This window comes from Myotis lucifugus, unplaced genomic scaffold (genome assembly GCF_000147115.1).
Source record: "Myotis lucifugus unplaced genomic scaffold, Myoluc2.0 scaffold_16, whole genome shotgun sequence".
NCBI classification, from domain to species: Eukaryota; Metazoa; Chordata; class Mammalia; order Chiroptera; family Vespertilionidae; genus Myotis; species Myotis lucifugus.
Genome location: NW_005871064.1, coordinates 5,084,083 through 5,099,043, shown reverse-complemented (window position 1 = coordinate 5,099,043; position 14,961 = coordinate 5,084,083). Strand labels below are relative to the sequence as shown.

The window sequence follows — 14,961 nt, the reverse complement described above, 5'->3', positions numbered from 1 at the left end:
CTCCTTTAGGGGCTCCAGTAACACACTCGAGCATGGTCTCATACAACCCGGCTGCTCCCGCAACCCGGGGCTCTCGTCATGGGTGAGGCACGCCCCGCGACCTCCGCCCGGGACCCCCGCCCCCGACTCCCCACGCTCCCCGGGGCCCCGCACGTCGGGGGCCGGGGCGGTGTGTGTTCCCCTGCATGCAAAACTTAACGGTCGCCTCGGCCAGGCTTTTGACTATCGCACCGGGGCGGGAAGGGGAAAAGGGGGCCGGGGGGCGGGTGGCGGGTCCCGGCGAGGCTGCCGAGGATGAGCGCGATGCCGGCCCGCTCGCGGGTGGGCAGCGATGCCGGCTCCTTTGGGGTGGCCCGTTGGTGGCGGCGATGGTGGAAGCATTGGGCTGGAGGGCTGCGAGCTTATTGAGTTTCGCCTAATCTGATCCCCTCCCCCGCCTTTTGCACCCTCCCTCAGTCCTGCCAGGGCTGGCTGGTTTGGTGTTGGTGGAGTGGACTTGGAGGGGGAGGGAGGAGGGAAAGGGGTGGAAAGGCGGCAGGATTTTTTTTTTCCTCTCTCTCTCTCTTTGTAACTTGCAGGTTAAGTGGAGCTAGAGAGCTACGTTGTAACCTAGTTGGATTTTTTTGGGGGGGAAATGTATCAGAATCTAACGAGTCCTTAATAGAAAGAAGAACAGGGAAGAAGTGGTCCAGCCAGCGAAGGTTGGTGTGTGCTTGTGTTGTGGCTCTGTGTTAGTCTTTCTCCTAAAATCTTAATCAATGGATCCCAGTCTCTTTCTTGTGCTCTCCGCTTTGGGGACTTCGAAAAGACAGGAATTCCCTTAAAAGCAGAGGAATGGAATGCCTTTTTTGAAAGCACGCATTGTGTGTGTTTCTGGAGGAACCGTGGGCTTGGGAATTAAGGGCAGGCTTCCCCCGTTCGGTGGTTTCCAGTGGGAAATCACTCCGGAAAGGGATCCCTTCAATATCGATTTATTGTTTTTGTCTTTCAAACCATGATCTCTTTGATTAAGATACTGCCTGAGAAGTTCCACAGAGACAAAGTCAGGTGAACTGGACCGGGCAGGTCTTTAACATGGTGATAACGGGGATGCTGTTTTTGGTGTCTGTTTGTGTTGGAAGCATTGTTGGGTAATAGCAATTTGTGATCGGTAGAGCATGCTGCTTCTAAAAAAATAAGTAACTGCCCAAATGCTGCCTTCCAGTTCCCCTCCCCACACACTACAAGCACCCCTTCTCTCCTGACCCATACTGATTACAACAATTCTGAAATCGGATCCAACTGGAAATATTTTCTTTGGAGGTCAGAAAGTTGTGCAATTGGAAGTGGGAGATGAGGCTAGAGGTCCTGGAAGTGTGGGGAGGGGGTTCTTATTGCCCCCCTGATGCTGCGTTTATTCTTTATGTGTTGTCTGTGTGGGTTCTGAGGGTGTGTATGTTGGTCTAAAAGGACTGTTGAGGGAAGGATTTCCGATTTGTTTCCGCTTCAAATCAACTGTCCTGATAATCTCATGGTTGATGCCTAATACTAAAAGGCCAATTTGTGTGTGTCTTTATCCCTGCAGACGCTCTCCTCCAGAAGGGCAATTTATTCTGGAATTCTACAGCAGCTATTTTTACTTCGTAACTCTACCTACTCCCCCCTCGCCCGCCCCCCAATCCATCACCTTTTAACCCCCTCAAGTTTGGTTGGAGTCCATGGTCTTTAAGGAAATACTAATATTACTTGTTTTTTCTTACATGATTTTTCATTCTTTTCCTTTACTCTTCATCCTGTTTTTCTCCTTTTCTTGTAGATTTGTACAAACAAAAACAAAACAAAAAAAAACCACCCCAAAACTAAACTTCATAAAGTAGCTGTCATCAAAACTATCTGGCAGTTCAGCCCCATTTCTGACCTTCCTTTAGTTCACGCCAGTAAATTGGATGTGCCCCACCTGAACTCATCTTCATCTGCAAACGTGTGTGTGTGTGTGTGTGTGTGTGTGTGTGTGTGTGAGAGAGAGAGAGAGAGAGAGAGAGAGAGAGAGAGAGAGAGAGTGTTGGGGGCAGGAGTGGGTCTAGAAGGGAGATGTGGAGAGGAAGGGTGGTGTCTGTGCAGGCCACATCTGCACCTCGGGCCAGACCTGGATAGTCTGGGAGAGTTTCCTTTGCACACCCCAGTTAGATGTTGTCTGGCAGGGATGGGGAGGCGGGGCCAACTGGCCAGGAGGCTTGTAAGGGAGGAGAAAGTTGTGGCACTTTGCATGTAGCCAGTTTACAATCCGGGGTCACTGTTTCCCCCTTCTGCTTTCTGTGGCTTCCACCTTCCCAAGACTCCCTGAGGGAGGCAGACTCTCTTTGGCTCTGCCCTGGCAATCCCAAGTTTCAGGACCAAGCCTAAGATGCTGTGTTTTTCTTCCTCCCTACTTAAAGGAGTTGCTTGCTAGGAGAGAAGGGCATTACGACAGATCAAAAGAGTGTGCCTGATCCAGAGTCTTCGCAAATCTCAGGGAATATAGGCTGAGAGTTTATGAAGACCAGGTCCTCTGAAAGTGCTTTGTTGCACACCATCTCCCCTCCCCCCATTTATAAAAAAATGTCTTAGTCTTGGGAAGTTGAATTGGTGTTAGAGCTGGGCTGCGAGAGCTGCTTGCCTCTCTAGTAACCCGAGCTGGGCTGGGGGGAGGAGGTGGTGAGTGAATGCAATCCTAGGCCAGAGGAGGGAAACCAACTGACTTGTCTCTCTTAGCCGGGAAAATAGATGTGTCACTGGAATAAACAAACTGGAAGTGGGGGAGGGGAAGGCTTGGAGCGAACAGAAGGCCCAGTGGCTGAGAGGCAGGGGTGTGGGTTAGGAAGGGGCCACTTCTAGCTTGGGAGAAAATATCGACTGCCTTATATGTTCATGAATGGGCTAGACAAGTGAGGGGTGTAATCCGATCTTTTGTGTGTTAACATCAGAATGTTACATAGGAAGGCGCTGTTGGCAGACTCGGTTGAACTTCACACAGAGGAAGCCTGGGGGTATCCCTGAGTGAACCAAGGAGCCTGTGGTGCCACGAGGGCTTCTGGTCCTCTACTTGTATTATTCATGGCCAGCTACTTGGTAAATTACTTGACCTAAAAGACGGTTGGAGGGAAAGAGAAAATAAGTGCATGGAATCTTTGTAGAATTTAGTTGAAAATGGTCAGTGGGGAGAGGCAGGAGGCAGGAGTTTGCTGAAGAAGAAATACATAGGCAGGCACTTCTCCTTGGATTCCCAACTCTGTCTCTGCTGTTCTCTTGACCTTCAATTCCATCTGGGGCTGAATCAATACTTGTCTGGCACAAAAATGCACCTTCAGAGGAAGAGAGATTTTCGGACTGGTCGTTGTTTGCAGTTGTACTTCAGCCTCACTCTGAAGCGTCTTTATCCCATGCAACAGGAGGAAGATGAGAAGTAGCGAGATGGATGGGACATCCCTTCTGGATTTCCGAGGAGACACAGAAACTTGGCCGGGCCTCAGCCTCCCAGAATGCCAGTTTTTCCCCTTGGAGACTTGAAGTTTTAATTGAAACCAGAAAGCTATTGAAGGCAGACCCAGCCAATGAAACCTTGTTTTCTCTGCTGCTCAGGAATGGGAAATAAATAATGTTTTGCTGATGGCATTTCAAGTTGCTTCAGTTCTGCTCCTGCCAGAAGAACGGAGTAAATTATTATTAACACATTAGCATTGTCAGGAGTTGCAGTGCCTTAAAAATCGTATGATGTCATTGAGTTTGCTCAGAGACCCACAGTGTGGGACAGTTCGGGTGGGGTGGGGTGGGGGTTTAGGAGGCTGCTCTTGTCCCAGAGAGCTGCCCTGAAAAAACACACATGAAACCTCATAGAGTTCTTGCCATAGGTCACCATGTTTGGTCCTTGGGTTCCTGTGAAGAATGGAACAAAACAATTCACTTCCATTCCTGTGCAGTGGCATATTAAGAGACTGAGTAAGCTTCCCCAAATGTTTTGGGCCAGGATTAGGCAAGGAGTATTATCATCGTGCATATTGCCTTAGGTTTGGGCCTCTTTTAGAGCAATTTCTAAAGGCGACCTGGTGTTCCACACACACTTCATAACGTGGTGGACACTTTGGGCAGCCAAACGCTTGATTGGTGCAGAAAAGTAAACACCCAGATAGCCACAGAGTACTTCATAGAAAGTGCCTTCCTCCATTCTTGTTTGGTTCTGTTTTCATTTCCATGTTCACTTAGCCTTCTATTAGATTCTGAGGCCTCCTTGGACATAGCAAGTTTGGGGGCAGTATAAAGTTTGGGGGGAACTGATAACCTTAGTTAGACGACTGAGCCTAAGTTAGTGGTCCTTACAGTTTTAAAAGTCCAGAGGGAATCTGTGTCCCTTTTCAGAGTTGGTCCTCTCCCCCACCTCCCGCCATCCTTAGAGGGTGCCTTCTAAGGTTGAGGAAACGTTATATTTTTAATGGCCTTTTGTTTAGAAACCCACACTTGACTTCCCATCCAGTTCAGAGCAAATGATGCCAAGGGTCTAATGAAGAAGGTGACCAGGCCCAAAGTCCACAGGACCCCTGGGAGGAAGGGTTCTGATTGGCAGATGCATGATGAGCCAGTGAGCTGTCCCCAGGTATGCCTCTTCCCTTGCTAGGGAGGAACAGGAATGAATGGCGAGCAGATAAGTGTTTCGGAACTTTGCCAGCTTGGAAAACTGTTTCCCTAACCCAACTTATTGTTTTCTCTAAAAAATACTCCCTTTCATATACATGGCACTTTGCCCTCTTCAAAGATATCTTCACATCCTAATTCCCTCTTGATTCTCCGAAGGAGGGAGACCAGATAAGCATTTTATCCTCATTCAGATGAGGCAGTTGATACAGTGATTTGCGTAAATGACACAGGTTGGTGGCCGACCTGGGACCAGAGCTGTGTGATAAAGTGTGAGAACATCCCACCTGATATGACAGTTTGCTTCGGATCCTATCCTCTTACTTCCCAGCTAAATGACTCCCCCTCCCCCACAAGTTATTGAACCTCTTTGTGCCTCAGTAACCTAATCAGTAAAATAGGGATAAGATGCTTACCCTGTCTACTTCACAGGGGTTGTGAGGATTAAACAATGCCAGCTAATTTCTGTAATTGGACTCTGAGAGGATTTCCATGCTGCCTCCTGGATACTGTCCTGAGATCGTTGTCACCATAGCGCAGAGATTAATAACCCCTCGGTATGGCCAAAAATGCCTACACGGGCCCCTTATGTTCTAAGACAGTCAGGGAATAGTTGTTTTCTGTTCTTGAGTTGACTCAGTTGAATTTTTGAATGCTTCCTATGCTCAAAGAGAAGAGGGTATGAGTGGGAGGGTCCCCATCAGGGGGCTACAGTGGCTGAGCAGTGACATTCAGGACAGAAGTTTTAGCCTCTGTAAAGAAAGGAACTTATAACAGGATTACCTGTGTCCCAGCAAACCCAGTGATTTCTCTAGAATTGGAAAAGGGCTTCACAGTCCAGTTGTTCCCTCTTTTTTTTTTTTTAAATTTTTAGGGAGAGGAAAGGGGGAGAGAGAGAAACACTGAGGTGAGAGAGAAACATAGATCTTTGCCTCCCTCTCACTTCCTGACCAGGGAATTGAACCCGCCACCTTTTGGTGTACAGGATGATGCTCCAACCAACTGAGCCAAGCTGGCCAAGGGCTGTTCCCTAACTCTTAACCCTCTTTCTCTTTCCTGTGATTCCTGGCGCAGCCCCAGGCACCTGGCGTTGTTCTCGAGTGAACCCCATTTTACACAACACACGCAGGCCTCTGCTCCCGTCAGACTGGCTTCCTTGCTGTCCCGGGGCACTGTGTGCACAGGTCTCCTCCACACCTCAGCTGGTTATGCTTCACCACCTCCTCTGGGAAGGGGTCCTGATCGGGCCCATCTGGCTAGCACTGCTACCTCTTAGGACAGCACACCAGTTCTCAGCTCCACCCCCAGGCTGCAGAGCGCTTCTGGTCTGAAGCTCTAGCCTCGCAGTGGGTTGTGCTGCTTCTTCTGTTTATTGTCACTACCTCCCCAGGCTGTGGGTCCCTGAAGAGAGGGACCGAGTTTGCCCCAGGACGCCCTGCCCCTGCGAATGAACCAGTGACTCCTGGTGCATGAGTGAGTCACAGAACTGATGTGAAGGTAGAATGTTCAAAGTGAATGCTGTTTAAGGTGAGCTTGGCTCGTGCTCCCTGAGAAGGCGCACATTGAGGACCTCTTAGACAAAGTGAGTAATAGCCACTTGCGTCAATGGCTTTTGTACTTCTGGCAGTCTTTCAGGGCCAATCGCCCACTCTCAGTTTCTCCCTCAAAGCCTAAGAGTTGATGATGTTTTACCACATGTGCATCCTACCGGTCACTCATTCATCGAATCATCAAATATTTATTAAGTGCCTACTAGAGTCTCATCGTCACAATAGCACATACAGCTCTTGACTTTCTCTGAAAATGCCAATTGCATTTCTTGTCCACCACACTCATTTTGGCACTTAACTATGCAATCTTGTCTGTTACTCAAGTCCAAGTGCTTCTCCGCTCCTGGGTGACGGCGCGAGGCTGGCCGCAAGGGAAAAGGAGACCGAGCAGAGAAGCACTCAGAGCGGAAAGTTCCAGGGAAAGGCTCCTGAGAGGCAGGCCACAGGCTGGGCTGGCTGGCCACTGGCATTTGATGTGGGACAAGTTACATTGCCTTGTCACTCCTATCACAGTAAAGTGAAAGAGTTGGGCTTACTATGAAATTCTGCAGTTCTGCAGCTAGACGTGTCCCAGGAAAGTTCAAGCTTTCTTAAAGCTCAGAGTTCCTCAGTCCCCTGTGATGGCAGCCCAACTCCCATGCAGACCAACCCAAAGGGTTGGCACACTTTGCTAAGTGTTTACTGTGGGGAAGTAGGTTATAGAAGGGGGAATGGGACCAGTTAGAACTAGAGAGCCAGATGTGGAGGGCGGGTTGGGAGAGGAGGGATGGTGAGCTGTGGGAAGAAACACCATAGTGAATAGTGTGGAAGGAAGACAAAAATTGACTCTGTGTCTCTTGTAAACTGGTCCTCTTCGGTGAAATAACTTAGTCGAGACAAGGGAGATGAGGTAGACAAAGGAGCTTCTGGAAAATCTAAACTATCTTCTCTCTCTGGGCTTTGCTCCTGCTTCTGGTGCCCACGAGGCATCTGGAATCTCTGCTGTGGTTACTTCGTGACCTCATGGATCTAGGAAGCTGGGTATTATTATTATTATTATTATTTAGAGTTCATTGGGCACGAAGACTGGGGCCATGCCTGTGCTCCCTGAGGTGTCTTCTCGATCCCCACAGCAGAGCCTGCCCTGCCATGGCCTGTGTTCAGTCACTACTTTTGCGTTAGTTGCATGCATTTTGAGATCAAAGATAGTGACCCACAGTTTGTCCAATGCCAGAGAGAAGCCTCTGTGCTTTGGGTTGAACTGGGATCAGAAAAGCTGGGCTCTGACCTGAGGCCCTGTGAACATTCAGCCGGAGTCCTGACCCACGTAGGAGCACACTGGTGGGATACTGAGGAAGATGGAAGTTCTGCAAGCTACTGAGATGTTGCAGTTGCTTTTACCCTAGGACTGGGGTAGGGAAACAATAGCATGGGACACTATTAGCCTAACTGAGTGAGAAGCAGTGTCTTCATTATTTCTCCCCTCGGCCAAAGATGTGTGGCTCTACCATGGAAAGAACTGCTTGGGGTTTGAACCTGGAGCTGGAAAGATGTGGAGACGGGAGAGGCTGAATTTGATGAGTCCAGCACAGCAGCCCCACCCAACACGCTCATCAGAAGTGTTGGCACTGTTGTTCTGCTTGTAGCAAAATAATGAAATCTGGGTGGCAAGTCCCCTTGCAGTTGTTGGTGGCTGTGTCTGTGACCTATTGTTATTTGAACAATGAGAGCTTTGATTTTTTTACAAGTATTGATTAATAATGGTGGCTAAAAAGGATGATTTGATGTGAAAGCCCTGTGGGCCTCCTTTCTGCTCATTATTTTGTACTCTAGAGCTCGATTACAGTCGGTTTTTTGATCCTCAAATATTTATTAAAGTCTCAGCATTGCAGCCCATGTGAGCCATTGCTTCTGGCGCTGTTGGCAGGAAAGGTCTGGTATGAGAGGGGGCTTTTGCCTCTGGAGAGTGGACAGAGTGTCTGGAGAGACATGCTTAACTCGGATGGAAAGCAGCCCGCAGCCGAGTGCGAGCATGATTTGAGTGGAAGTATGATATTTGTGTGATCAGGGCCGAGGCGCAGTCCAGGAAAGCTTTGAGGAGGATGTGATTTGTGGTTTGATGGTGGAACTGGAACACAGGGACATTCTTGGTGGCAGAGTAGCTTTCACACTGGAGCAGGGATGGGGCAAAGTTTGAATGTGAATTTGGAATTGCCCCACGAAAGGAATGCTGATCACCAGCATGCACTGCAGCTGGCAGGAGCAAGGCAGCCTGAGGATGAAGGTCCCGCTGGCTGACATTGACGGGCTGGCCACCCATAGCAGGCAACTTGGTGGTCTGAGGTCTTCTGGCTACAGTGTGAAGGACAAAACCCAGGGCCCTTTAAATTGGACCCAATCTAGCTGTTCAGAGTTGTCGTTCAAACTCACCAACTCTTCAACCCTCTGGTTCAGCAAACTTTGTTTGCTCATTGGCATTTAAGCATAAGTATGACCAGACCCTGCTGGGTGCTGCGTGGATCCCAAGAATGGAGAGAACCTTGTCTCTGCTCTTAATCTAGCAGAAGACACCATAAGAACCCAGGAAAACCAGTGGGGGAACAGCAGTGGCGGTCGTCTGGGGCTAAGTAACAACTCCAGTGAGAGCATAGGGAAGGCCAGCACCTCCAGCAACTGGACATATTAGGAAAGCTTCAAGGGGGAGGTGGGCTTGGGCTGAAGTCTTGAATAATGGAACTGTGAGGAGAGCAGCAGGGGAGATGTTCATGTTGAGAAGGTAGAGGCAGAAAGGAGACCACTTCCCAGAGACCAGGGCTTTGTGGAATGTCGGGCAGCAAGACCAATGGAATGGGATCCTGTGGGGAACAGGCCAAGGCTACATCTCCCCTGACCTGAGACGGGAACCATGGCTGATGTTTTCAGAGTGTATGGAGCACAAGGGTGCTCTAGTCAGAGAATTTCCATCCCTACCACACCTGAGAGAACCCTAACATCTGACTGTCCTGCCCACCCCTGCTCTTGTCAGCCACCAACTCTTCAGTCTGGGTTCAAAAGAGTTCTCTTTAGATCAAAACCCAAAAATACATATAAGCATTGAGAATGAGTGATACTCCCCTCCGGGAGCTTGGTGTATAATTGAAGAAAGACATGCACAAGTTTCAGTAAATGCGATATGGAAATGGCAGTTCAAGGTGCTAAATAAGAAATTTAAGAGGATGGAGATGGAGCTACTATTTGTTTAGCTCTCTGGGATGCCTAACATCTCTTCTGTGGCAGAAGCACAAACTTGTCAGATTAATCTTTATGTTCAATTGACAACAAGCAAAGCAGTTGCTGAATCAGATGGTTGAGAAATCGAGGTATTTGAATTAAGACTGAATAGGGCATGGAGTCAAAAATTAGAAGGCCCAGAAAGAAAGACTATAGAATTTATTATCGGTTTAATTATTCAGTTTAGTCACTGCCTTCAGGGAAGCCTGTCATTTTCATCCCCACTGGACTAAAGGCACGGTAGAACACTGGAACTTAAATGACTGCTAATTCTGGGTATTTAAAGACAGATGCTATGCTATTGTGGGTTCAAAGGAAAGCAAATGACATTTGGAGTCAGACAGAACTACCTCTGTCATTTCAAAAAATTTCTCACCTTAATTTTTCCTATCTGTAAGGTTGGTCCATCTCAGGGTTAGTTCAAATAATAAACTTAAGCCCTTGTATACTAGATGCCTGTTAAATGTTAGAATCATTTCTTTGCCTTGTGGATCTCTCCACTCTGCTTGCACAGGACACACTATGATCACAGTTCCTTCTTACAGGTCTACCCTGAGATATCTAACTTACCTAGGTGCCATTCTGTATATGTTATTTGCTTTTTCCTTATAAGATTCTGGGAAGACATTTGAAGGGCAGAGAAGAAACCTGTTGCCCAGAGGGTTTAGTGATGTGGCAAGTCCGTGGCAAACTGGTTTTGGAGCTCCCTTCTGCAGATGCAGTTGAGAGTGTTGGGTTAAAAGCTGGCATCACTGTGTTTTAGAGACATCAGATGTCAGTAAAAGCACAAGGTTTGGGGTATATAGACTTGGATTTGATTGTGGATCTGGCATCGGTTGTGTGTGCCCGTGAGCAAACTGTTAGCCTCCCTGGACCATGATTTCACATCTGTGGAATGAGCACAGGTCTTCTGCATCACAGGGTTGCTGTCCCGATGACACAGATGATGTCTTTAAAGGCCATTGGTTGTGTCTAACCCCACCTCGCACTGCAGCTGAGTACCTCCATTGACTGCACGGAGAAATGGCGGCCTTGAATAGCTCAGACCTGTAGACTTGAGGATTGGCCCAGCCCGGTCTTCAGAGATGATTCCCCAAGTGCCCAAAACCAAGGCTTGTTCTGTTGTGTTATTGGTTCCCTAGGAGGCATTGTTTTTGTAGCTATTGTTGGAACTGTTGGTGAATAGATAGTGTGCCCAGCCTCAGGCTTCAGAAGCTTGATTCTGTTTTGCTCCCTATTGTGGAGAACCCGAGCACAGGGTCTGATTCTTGGTTTTGTGTGACACTCAGCCAGGAAGAGCTGCAGAGCCAGTAAAATCTATAAAGAGGTGGAAGGTACTGACACTCCTTGAGGGGGCTCTGTTGAGGAGGTGAAGCTCAGCACCAGAGACTGACAGAGCTAGAGGAAGCCCCAGAATCCACTGCATCATACCCTACATTCTACACATGAAGATGGTGAGACCCAGGGAGAAAAAGGAACCTGCCCAAGGCCACCCAGCTCCAAATGGCAGGGCAGGGAATTGAGTCTGAATTCAATGACTGAACTCAAGTCTTATTTCCTCTATGAAACAAACTGGGAACGAGGGGAAAGCAATACTCCAGCAATGTCAAAATACTGAAGTTATCAGGTACATATTAATCTACTGTATGTACTTCCTATTGTAGAGGGAAATGGAGAAGGCTGGTCTCTAGCCCCGTCCCTCAGGCTTTACTTGGGATCTGCGAAGAGAAGGCAGCATTTAGCCAAATGCTAGCATAGATGATACAGACTATGGTAGTAAATCAAACTTCCCCCACATTTTGAAGATGCAGTAAGGTGATTCTCAACAGGTTCTTTCATAAACATCTTATTTAATCTTCAATTACTTTTCAAAACAGCCTTGAGGTAGGATTATTACCCAATTTCCAAATGAAATTGAATAGTTTAAATATATTTTCCAAGAACACAATTACCAAATAAAAAAGAAAGGCTAAGTCATCCAAACCTATGACATCAAAGTAGTGCTCCTTTCATTCTTCTTTTCAAGGAGATTCATGGCTTGGACACTTTCAGTTGTGTTCATTGTGCTCTTAACTGTGGTAGAGGCTTTTGTAAAACCCAGCCTCTTCCTTCATGGAAGTCCTGATCTGGTGGGAGAGATAAAAAAGTAAATGGAATATTGCAATACAGTTTGCTAAATGCTTTCATAGCAGAATGCCCAGGGAAGCTTGATTAAGACCATCTGTGAGTATGAGTGTGAGTGTGTGTGTGTGTGTGTGTGTGTATGTGTGCACATGAGCATGGGTGAGTGCACGTATGCACATGTGTACACACAAGGGGAAAGGAATAGAAAAGGAAGATCCAGCCAGTCTTCATGAAGGAAGTGAAACTTGACCCAGTTCTTGAAGGATGACTTGGAGGTAACCAAGTGGAGAAAGGAGAAAGGGCAGACCAGCCAGAGGAAGTAGTAGGGTTGATGAAGTGATGCCAATCAGTGGGACTTGGGGGAGCCCAGGCTCAGGAGAAGCTGCTAGGGGAATGTAGGGAGTGCAGTCATCAGGGATCACAGCCTGGAGGAGGTGAACTGTGATCAGGAAGGTACCACCCAGGTGTGGAGTATGAAAAATGCCAGGAGTCTGAGCCTCTTTCTTTGCTGTAGGCCATTGGTGTGTTTGCAGGGTCAGAGAACTGTGCTGCAGAGCTGCTTTTGCCCTTGCTGATTGAGAGCTAGGGAAGAGTTGGGTCACTTGATCGATTTATCAGTGTTTATGGAGCATTTCCTCTGGGTGTTTCTGCAGCAGGAAGGGTTTCAGAGGCCCATCATTCAGAGTCATGGGAACCTGAGTCAAATTGCACCTGGCTAGCCTTTGACACAGCCTCTCATTCAACATTCACTCAGCGAATATTTCGGAGTGTTGCTCCATGGGGCAGGAGCTGTGCCAGGCTCGGGGATTTCTGTGATGAGCCAAACAGACACAGCTTCTACCCTTAGCACTTACCTTCTAATGGGGTAGGCAGAGTTGAAACCAAGAGTGGCACATGCATTCATTAAAAAATGTAGTAAGTGCTAGGAAAGAAAATCCTGTGTAATAAAGGCACAAAGCAGGGAGTCCTGATCTGCATTATGAAGCCCAGGGAAGTGCAGTTTGACCTGAGCCTGAGCAATGAAGAGGCATTAACTCAAGGGAACAGGAAGAGGATTTCAGATACATGCAAAGTACCCCAAGTCAGGAAGCTACTTCTGACTCCCCACTGAAATACCTTAGAAGACATGCCGAAAGGTGGATGCTCAATCACCCCCAAAGCCAAAGTCAAACCATCTATTGCCAGAATCTGAGGTGGGATTCTTCTAACTATAGGGCGATGAGCCTAGGTTGAAAATACAATTGCTTCCCTGTCTGTAGTCAGGTAGGCTCACACTCCATCCTTTTGTACCCTTTGCCCCTTAGGAGCCGAAACTCACAATTTGTGTCAGCCAGAAAAATAGGTAGTCATCAGGTCTACTGCATGGGCAACATTAATAAAACAACTGAAGATGGTCTCTTCCCCAACATCATTATATGTATTTTCAAAGTCTACAGCTCTCAGAAAACAAATGGGCAAGATTAGAGGACAGAGATTTGCGAGAAGAAGAGGGACATTGACTTCTGAGCAGAGAAGTTTCCTGGAATAAAGCTCTGAGACACAGACATAAAGAGTTTTGTGGATTTCAGCCTTTCAGAGTTTAAAGAATATGGCAGAAGGATCCCCTCTTAGTCTAGCAGAACAATAGTAGATAGGTGTATATTGTCCATTTGCTCAACACCCTATTCTCTAGATTGTTTTAAAGCCCTGGTTTAAGTTTGGTGATTTCTGTGGTGTAAACATTCTTACCATGGACAGTTTGCAAGCTACCATCTCGACACCTCTGATGTGGAGTTAGGAAGAGTCTCACATAGTAGGCTCTCAGGAACTCCCAGGTCTGGCTTCCACATACCACTGTCACTGTTCAGTAGGAACTGAGGTGATCAGAAGATTAACAGTAACAGCTCTGAGAGGAGGACTTGACTGGCTTTGAGATGGAAGGAAGAATCAAAAGCAGACCTGTGCTTTTCCTGTAGACCAAGACTACCCTGCATGACTCTCTCTTTATTAAAGTGTGAGTAAAAAGAAAGAATCCAACTTGAGACCCTAGGGGGGAAAACATTCAAAATATGGTAAGAGAAACAGTATCAGGATAATTATTTACTGCAAGAACAAAATAAGAATTTTAGAAAGCTACCAGACATCCACAATGGGAAGAAGCATGTCACTGGTGGAAAAAAAGCATAAAGTAATGAAGAAGGAGTGTTCTGAGGTGGAAAGGTATCAAAATCAGCTGAAAGGAGGATGAAAAAGGAAAAAAGGATTGCAGGGATACAAAAATGTGTAATAGCAGAATTAAAAATCTGTAGTCAATAAAGGCAAATTGAATTAAATTGATATTATGGAGGCTAGATTAGGGTAAACTCTCCCACAATGAAAAATAAAGAAATAAACATAGTGAAAGAGAGAATGAGAGAAATAGAGAACAGTGTTGAGAGTTCTAAACTAAGAGTATAGGACAAATTTAGAAAGAAGTCAGGTCCATTGAATAATGAAAAGAATAAATTGAAGGGAACTTCCTAAAGTAGAAAGAACCTGCATCTACATATCCAAAAAGCTTGTGTTTCAGCAAAAATAAAAGGAGCAAGAGCCACACTACACTCACTTTGCCATTAATAAAATTCTATTATAATGAAAACATATCTTCAAGGATAAAGTTAAAACAAGTTGCCTACAAGGAAACAAAACCAGGCTGGCCTCCCTTGTCTCTATTACTTCAGATACGAGAAGACATTCTTCAGAGTTTTGAGAGGTAATGTTCTGACCTGAGGATTATGTAGTCAGCCAGTGTCTTCTACATGTAAAGATGAAAGAAGTGCCTGACCTTATGGGGATTTGCAGAATATGGAGCTGAGGTAGGGCTCAGGATGAAGAACTCTGGAGGAGTTTGGGAAAGGTCAAGATTGAGGCTGTGGGCCTTCCTATATTTGTGACTATTTGCTTTTAAGACCTTATGAGGTACATGCATTATTTAAAATTTCTTTTTTTTTATAAGGAGCATATAGTTCCATTAAAAAAGAAGGTGAAAACCTTATCCTAATGAAGAAGATCATGAAGATGTTTCTTTTCCATTTTGTTGATGAGACACTGAGGCTGAGTGAGGGCTCCTAAGTGCCTGACCTAGGTCCAGAATCCAAATCTTTTGACTCCTGTTACCTATGTCAAGGGCTCTCTCAGTTCCACCATGGAAAGCAGCAGTCAGGGTGAGGACAGCCCATGTGCACCCTGGGAAAGAAGCGGATAGAAGAGGTGGATGGTGCTAGGAAGCCCAGACTGGGTTGGTTTATTCATTTATTAATTCAGTCAGCCAACATTTCTTGAGTGTTCACTGGAATTGCATGGATGAATACAATGCACTGATGCCTATTCTTAAGAGACTAAGAGTAAAACTGTAAGGGGAAAATACCTTTAAACA

The 14,961-nt window shown here is 46.6% G+C and overlaps 1 long non-coding RNA gene across 1 annotated transcript; it reads left to right on the top strand.

The window, feature by feature from the left end:
* Positions 1–551: 551 nt before the first annotated feature.
* LOC111822971 lies at positions 552–3,630 on the top strand. Its single transcript, XR_001347385.1, has 2 exons — positions 552–701; positions 3,408–3,630. It is a non-coding gene; the product is annotated as an uncharacterized LOC111822971 (long non-coding RNA).
* Positions 3,631–14,961: the final 11,331 nt, after the last annotated feature.